Source organism: Carcharhinus amblyrhynchos, unplaced genomic scaffold (assembly GCF_965287045.1).
Source record: "Carcharhinus amblyrhynchos unplaced genomic scaffold, sCarAmb.v2.hapA chromosome_303, whole genome shotgun sequence".
Classification (NCBI taxonomy): domain Eukaryota; kingdom Metazoa; phylum Chordata; class Chondrichthyes; order Carcharhiniformes; family Carcharhinidae; genus Carcharhinus; species Carcharhinus amblyrhynchos.
Window position 1 is genome coordinate 155892 of NW_027650043.1, and position 8565 is coordinate 164456.

An 8565-nucleotide genomic window follows, 5' to 3' on the forward strand; every position below is an offset into this window, starting at 1 on the left:
GGTTAGGATTAGAGTTAGTGTTAAGGTTAGTCTTAGTGTTAGGATTAGAGTTTGGGTTCGAGTTTGGGTTAGGATTTAGATTGAAGGTTAGAGTTAGGGTTAGAGTTAGCGTTCGGGTTACAGTTAGAGTTTGGGTTCGGGTTAGAATTAGGTTTAGGGTTAAGGTTAGAGTTAGGGTTAGGATTAGGGTTAGGGTCAGAGTTAGGGTTAGGGTTAGATTAACGGTTAGGGTTCGGATTAGAATTAGGGTTAGAGTTAGGGTTAGGGTTAGGGTTAGGGTTAGGGATAGGATTAGGATTAGAGTTAGGGATAGGGCTAGTGTTAGGGTTAGGGTTAAGAATACAGTTAGGGTCAGAGTTAGGTTAGCATTAGATTTCGTGTTAGGTTTAGGGATAGGGTTAGGGTTCGGGATAGCATTAAGTTAGGGTTTGGGATAGGCTTAGGGTTAGGGATAGGGATAGGGTTTGTATTAGGGTTAGAGTTAGTGTAGGTTAGGGTTAGCATTAGAGTTAGGATTGGAATTAGTGTTAGGGTTAGTGGTAGGGTTAGGGTTAGGGTTGGGCTTAGGGTTCGGGTTAGTGTTATGCTTGGGATTAGGGTTAGGGTTAGGGATATGGTTGGGGTGAGTGATAGGGGTTAGAGTTAATGATAGGGTTAGGGTTAGGCATTCAGGTTAAGGTTTGGTGTTCGGATTAGTGTTACGGTCTGGGTTAGGGTTAGGGTTAGGATTGGAGTTAGGGATAGGGTTAGGATTAGAGTTAGGGATAGGCTAAGGTTTAGAGTTAGGGTTAGGTTTAGAATTACAGTTCGGCTTAGAGATCGGTTAGGGTTAGGGTTAACGTTAGAGTTATCTTCGGGTTAGGGATAGGGGTAGGGTTAGGGGTCGGGTTAGGATTAGGGATTGGGATAGGGTTAGGGTTCGGGATAGGGATAGGGTTAGTGTTAGGGTTAGGTTCGGGTTAGCATTAGAGTTAGGGTTAGGGTTAGAATTATGGACCGGGTTCGTGTTAGAGTTAGGGTTAGGTTTAGGGTTCGGATTACAGTTAGAGTTAGGTTAGGGTTAGGGTTTGGGTTTGAGTTAGGGTTAGGTTTAGGGTTAGAGTTAGGTTTGCGTTCGGGTTAGAGTTTGGGTTAGGGTTAGGGTTAGGGTTCAGGTTAGAGTTAGGGTTAGGGTTAGTGTTAGGGTTCGAGTTAGGTTTAGAGTTTGGGTTAGGGTTAGGGTTAGAGTGAGGGATAGAATTAGGATTAGATTTAGGGATTGGATAAGTGTTAGAGTTGGTGTTTGGGTTTGGATTACATTTCGGGTTAGAGTTACGTTAGGGTTGGCGTTAGATTTAGCATTTGGTTTAGGGATAGGGTTAGAGTTAGGGATGGGGATGGGTTCGGGTGAGGGATAGGCTTCAGGTTGGTGTTAGGGTTAGAGTTCGGGTTGGGATTAGAGTTAGGGTTTAGGTTTGGGTTCGGGTTTGTATTAGGGTTAGGATTAGGATTAGAGTTAGGGTTAGGATTAGAGTTAGGGATAGGCTTAGGGTTAGAGTTAGGGTTAGGGTTAAGATTATAGTTCGGGTTACATTTAGGTTAGGGTTAGGGTTAGTTTTAGATTTAGTGTTAGGGCGAGGGTTCGGGCTCGTGCTTGGGTTCGGGTTCGGGTTCGGTGTTTGGAATATGGTTAGGGTTAGGGTTAAGATTATAGTTCGGGTTACATTTAGGTTAGGGTTAGGGTTAGTTTTAGATTTAGTGTCAGGGCGAGGGTTCGGGCTCGTGCTTGGGTTAGGGTTCGGGTTAGGTGTTTGGAATATGGTTAGGGTTAGGGTTCGGGTTGGAGTTAGGGTTAGGGTTCGGGTTAGCTGTTTGGAATATGGTTAGGGTTAGGGTTCGGGTTGGAGTTAGGGTTAGGATTCGGGTTAAGGTTAGATTTATGGTTAGTGTTCAGGTTAGAGTTAGGATTAGAGTTATTGTTATGTTAGGGTTAGGTTTAGGGTTAGGATTAGAGTTAGGGTGAGGGTTAGTGTTCGGGTTACGTTTAAGGTTCGGTGTTTGCGTTAGGGTTAGGGTTAGGCTTCGCACCAGACTTCAGGTTAGGTTTCGGGTTCGGGTAAGTGTTACGGATAGGGTTAGGGTTAGAGTTCGGGTTAGGATTTGGGTTAGGGTTAGGGTTATTGTTAGTGTTAGGTTTAGGGTTTGGGTTCGAGTTTGGGTTAGGGCTTAGATTAGGGTTAGAGTTAGGGTTAGGTTTGGGGTTAGGGTTAGCGTTAGGATTACAGTTAGGGTTCAAGTTAGGTTAGGGTTAGGATTAGCATTAGAGTCAGTGTTAGGTTTAGGGATAGGGTTAGGATTACGGTTAGGGTTAGAGTTCGAGTTACGGATAGGGTTAAAGTTACAGTTAGGGTTAGGTTTAGGGTTTGCGTTAGAGTTAATGTTAGGGTTAGGATTAGAGTTAGGGTTAGCGTTAGTCTTAGTGTTAGGTTTAGGGTTTAGGGTTTGGTTTCGAGTTTGGATTAGGGTTAGGGTTAGGGTTAGGGTTAGGGTTAGGGTTAGGGTTAGGGTTAGGGTTCGAGTTAGCGTAAGGTTTAGGGATAGGCTTAGGGTTCGGGATTGTGATAGGGTTCGGGTTATGTTAGGGTTAGCATTAGAGTTGGGGTTAGGTTTAGGGTTTGGGTTAGAGCTACGGATAGGTTAGGGCTAGATTTAGGGTTAGGGTTAGGGTTAGCATTAGGGTTAGGGTTAGAACATAAAAGAACATAAGAATATAAGAGCATAAGAAATAGGAGCAGGAGTCGGCCATCTAGCCCTTCGAGCCTGCCCCGCCATTCAATAAGATCATGGCTGATCTGTCGTGGCTCAGTTCCACTTTCCCGCCCTCTCCCCATAACCCTTAATCCCCTCTCTTATCAAAAACCCATCAACCCGCGTCTTAAAAATATTTAGCAAGGCAGCCTCCACCACTTCAACGGGCAGAGAATTCCAGAGATTCACCACCCTTTGAGTGAAGAAGTTCCTCCTCAACTCTGTTCTCAACCGCCTCCCCTTTATCTTGAGGCTGTGCCCCCTAGTCCTACTGTCTTTTTTGAGCGGGAAGAGTCTCTCCGCCTCTATCCTATCCATCCCATTCATCATCTTATACGTCTCAATGAGATCTCCCCTCATTCTTCTAAACTCTAACGAGTACAAGCCTAGTTTATTCAGCCTCTTCTCATAGCTCAACCCCCTCAACTCCGGTATCAGCCTAGTAAACCTCCTCTGCACTCCCTCCAAGGCCAAAATATCCTTGCGCAGGTGCGGCGCCCAAAACTGCACACAGTACTCCAGCTGCGGCCTCACCAATGCCCTATACAGCTGCAGCAAGACCTCCCTACTTTTATATTCAATCCCCCTCGCTATGAAGGCCAGCATCCCATTCGCCTTCCTGACCACCTGCTGCACCTGCAAGCTGGGTTTTTGTGACTCATGCACAAGGACCCCGAGGTATATACACTACAAAGAGAAGAGGTCCCAGTACCGAGCCCTGCGGCACACCACTAGTGACAGATCTCCAGCTAGAAAAGGACCCTTCCACTACTACTCTCTGTTTCCTCTTTGCAAGCCAGTTCTCTACCCATCTAGATACCTGACCACATATCCCATGAGCTTTAATCTTCTGAACCAACCTACCATGAGGGACTTTGTCAAACGCCTTACTGAAATCCATATAGACGACATCAATGGCTCATCCTTCGTCGACCGTTTTTGTCTCCTCCTCAAAGAATTCTACCAGATTCGTAAGGTAAGACTTCCCCTTTACAAAGCCATGCTGCGTATCCTTAATCAGATCGCAACGCTCTATGTCCGCATACATCCTATCCCGAAGAATCCTCTCCATCAACTTACCTACCACTGACGTTAAACTCACCGGCCTATAGTTACCCGGGTTATCCCTCCTACCCTTTTTAAACAACGGTACCACGTTCGCTATCCTCCAGTCCTCTGGGACCTCACCTGTGTCCAAAGAAGAGACAAAGATTCGCGTCAGAGGCCCAGCAATCTCATCCCTCGCCTCTCTGAGCAGCCGGGGATAAATGCCATCGGGCCCCGGAGATTTATCAGTTTTAATGCCCTCTAAAAGCCCGAACACTTCTTCCCTCGTAATCAATAGATCTTTCAATTTGTCTACAGCTCCCTCAATAACCGTACCAGACATCAAGCCCCTCTCCTTCGTGAATACCGACGCAAAGTATTCACTCAGAATCTCCCCCATTCCCTCTGCTTCTAAGCACAATTCCCCACGTCTGTCCCTGAGGGGACCGATTTTACCCCGAGCCACCCTTTTGTTCTTAAGATAGGAGTAAAATGCCTTTGGATTCTCCTTAACCCTACCTGCCAAAGCCATCTCAGAGAAACTCTGAGACCAGAGACCCAGACACTCTGAGACTCTGAGACCCAGAGATGCAGAGACCCAGAGACTCTGAGACCCAGAGAATCTGAGACTCTAAGACTCTGAGACCCAGAGACTCTGAGACCCAGAGATGCAGAGACCCAGAGACTCTGAGACCCAGAGAATCTGAGACTCTAAGACTCTGAGACCCAGAGACTCTGAGACCCAGAGAATCTGAGACTCTAAGACTCTGAGACCCAGAGACTCTGAGACCCAGAGAATCTGAGACTCTAAGACTCTGAGACCCAGAGACTCTGAGACCCAAAGACCCAGAGACCCAGAGACTCTGAGAATCTGAGACTCTGAGAAACTCTGAGAACCAGAGACCCAGACACCCAGAGACCCAGAGACTCTGAGACTCTGAGACGCAGAGACTCTGAGACTCTGAGACCCAGACACTCTGAGACTCTGAGATTCTGAGAATCTCTGAGACCCAGAGACACAGAGAGTCTGAGAATCTAAGACTCTGAGACACAGAGACCCAGAGATCCAGAGACCCAGAGACTCTGAGACTCTGAGACAGAGACCCAGTGACCCAGAGACTCTGAGGCCCAATCTCTGAGACCCAGACACTGAGACCCAGAGATTCTGAGAATCTGAGACCCTGAGACCCAGAGACCCAGAGACTCTGAGAATCTGAGACTCTGAGAAACTCTGAGAACCAGAGACCCAGACACCCAGATACCCAGAGACTCTGAGACTCTGAGACCCAGAGACCCAGAGACTCCGAGACTCCGAGACTCCGAGACTCTGAGAAACTTTGAGACACTCTGAGATTCTGAGACCCAGAGACCTAGAGACACAGTGACACTGAGACCCAAAGACCCAGAGACCCTGAGACTCTGAGTCTCTGAGACACAGAGACCCAGAGACTCTGAGACCCAGAGACTCTGAGACCCAGAGACACTGAGACCCAGAGACCCTGAGACTCTGAGACCCAGAGAGTCTGAGACCCAGAAACTCTGCGACTCCGAGACCTAAAGACCCAGAGACCTTGAGACCCTGAGACTCTGAGAAACTCTGAGACTCAGTGAGTCTGACACTCGGAGACTCTGAGACACAGAGACCCAGAGGCTGTGAGACTCTGAGACCCTGAGACACAGAGACCCAGAAACACTGAGACCCAAAGACACTGAGACCCAGAGACTCTGAGACTCTGAGACCCAGGGAGCCAGAGACTCTGAGACCCAGAGACCCAGAGCCTCTGAGGCTCTGAGACCCTGAGACACAGAGACCCAGAAACACTGAGACCCAAAGACACTGAGACCCAGAGACTCTGAGACTCTGAGACCCAGGGAGCCAGAGACTCTGAGACCCAGAGACCCAGAGCCTCTGAGGCTCTGAGACCCTGAGACACAGAGACCCAGAGACATTGAGACCCAGAGACTCTGAGACCCAGAGTCTCTGAGACCCTGAGACACAGAGACCCAGAGACATTGAGACCCAGAGACTCTGAGACCCAGAGTCTCTGAGACCCTGAGACACAGAGACCCAGAGACTCAGAGACATTGAGACCCAGAGACTCTGAGACCCAGAGACTCTGAGAAACTCTGAGACCCAGAGACTCTGAGACTCTGAGATTCTGAGACCCAGAGACTCCGAGACTCTGAGACCCAGAGACACTGAGACTCAGAAATGCAGTCACGCAGACACGCAGAGATTCTGATGCTCTGAGACCCAGAGACCCGAGACTCTGAGATTCCGAGACTCTGAGATCCTGAGACCCAGAGACTCTGATGCTCTGAGACTCTGAGACCCAGAGACCCGAGACTCTGAGACCCAGAGACTCAGTGACTCTGAGAGTCTGAGAATCTGAGACCCAGAGACTCTGAGACACAGAGACCCAGAGACTCTGAGACCCAGAGTCTCTGAGACTCTGAGACTCTGAGAAACTGTGAGACCCAGAGAACCAGAGATGCAGAGACTCTGAGACCAAGAGACCCAGAGAGCCAGAGACTCTGAGGCACGGAGACGCAGAGACCCAGAGATTCTGAGACTGTGAGACACAGAGACCCAGAGACACTGAGGCACAGATCCAGAGACCCAGAGACTCTGAGAATATGACACCCAGAGACTCAGAGACCCAAAGACTCTGAGACATCATTAGACCCAGAGACCCTGAGACTCAGAGACCCAGAGACTCTGAGACCCAGAGACGCAGAGTCCCAGAGAATCTGAGACCCAGAGACACAGAGACTCTGAGAAACTCTGAGAAACCCTGAGACCCAGAGACTCTGAGACCCTGAGACCCAGAGAGTCTGAGACTCTGAGACTCTGAGACCCAGAGACCCAGAGACTGAGACACAGAGACCCCGAGACTCTAAGGTTCTGAGACTCTGAGACACAGCTACAGAGTCCAGAGACACTGAGACGCTGAGACTGTGAGACACAGAGACACAGAGACTCAGAGACACTGACACACAGAGACACAGACACACAGAGAATCAGACACACAGAGACACAGACTCTGACACTCTGAGACTCAGAGACACAGAGACTCACCGACACAGAGACTCATAGACACAGTGACACAGAGATACAGAGACTCTGAGAACCTGACACTCTGAGACACAGAGACCCAGAGACTCAGAGACTCAGTGTCAGAGTGACTCAGAGACACAGAGATTCAGAGACTCAGAGGCACCGAGACTGAGAGACACAGCGACTCAGTGACACAGAGAATCAGAAACTCAGTGAAATAGAGACACAGAGACAGAGAGATTCAGAGACACAGAGATTCAGAAACTCAGAGAAACAGAGACACAGAGACACAGGGACTCAGAGACACAGAGACAGAGAGACACAGACACTCAGAGACAAAAAGCCTCAGAGATACAGAGACTGAGAGACAAAGAGAATCAGAGACATCAAGATAGAGAATCACAGAGCCTAACAGTAACCCTAACCCTAACCCGAACACTAACCCTAACCCTAACCCTAACCCTAACCCTAACTCTAACCCAAATGATAACACTAACTACAAACATAAACCGAACCCTAACTCTAACCTTAACCAGAACCCAGACCATAACCCTAACAGCAAAACCTAACCCTAATGCCTAACCCTAACCCTAACGCTAACACTAACTATAAACCTAAACCTAACCCTAACCCTAACCCTAACCCAGACCTAATCCTGACCCAGACCATAACCCTAACCCTATTGCCAAACCCTAACACTCATGCCTAACCCTAACCAGAACCCAGACCGTAACCCTAACCCTAACATCAAACTCTAACCCTAATCAAAACCCTTACCCTAACCCGAACGCGAACACTAACTATAAACCTAAACCTAACCCGAAACCTAACCATAACCCAGACCGTAACTCGAACACCAAATCCTAACCCTAATGCCTAACCCTAATCCTAACCCTAACCCTAATGCGAACACTAACCATAACCCTAACCCTAACCCAGACCATAACCCTATCCCGAACACCAAACCCTAACCCTAATGCCAACCCTAACCCTAACCCTAACCCCAACATCAAACCCGAACCCTAATGCCAAACCCTAACCCGATGGATGGGGGCAAGGCAGTTGACGTGGTATATATGGATTTTAGTAAGGCGTTCGATAAGGTTCACCATGGTAGGCTTCTGCAGAAAATGCAGATGTATGGGATTGTGGGTAATCTAGGAAGTTGGATCAGGAATTGGCTATCAGATAGGAGACAGAGGGTGGTGGTGGATGGTAAATATTCATCATGGAGTACAGTTACGAGTGGTGTGCCTCAGGGATCTGTTTTGGGGCCACTGTTGTTTGTAATTTTTATTAATGATCTGGATGAGGGTATAGTTGGGTGGATTAGTAAATTTGCTGATGACACCAAAATTGGAGGTGTGGTAGATTGTGAGGAAGGGTGTCATAGTCTGCAGGGAGACTTAGATAGGTTGCAGAGCTGGGCCGAGAGGTGGCGGATGGAATTTAATGCGGAGAAGTGTGAGGTAATTCACTTTGGTAGGAGCAACAGATGTGTCGAGTATAGGGCTAACGGGAGGACTTTGAATAGTGTGGATGAACAGAGGGATCTAGGTGTGTGTGTACATAGATCCCTGAAAGTTGGGAATCAAGTAGATAAGGTTGTTAAGAAGGCGTACGGTGTCTTGGCGTTTATTGGTAGGGGGATTGAATTTAGGAGTCGCAGTGTA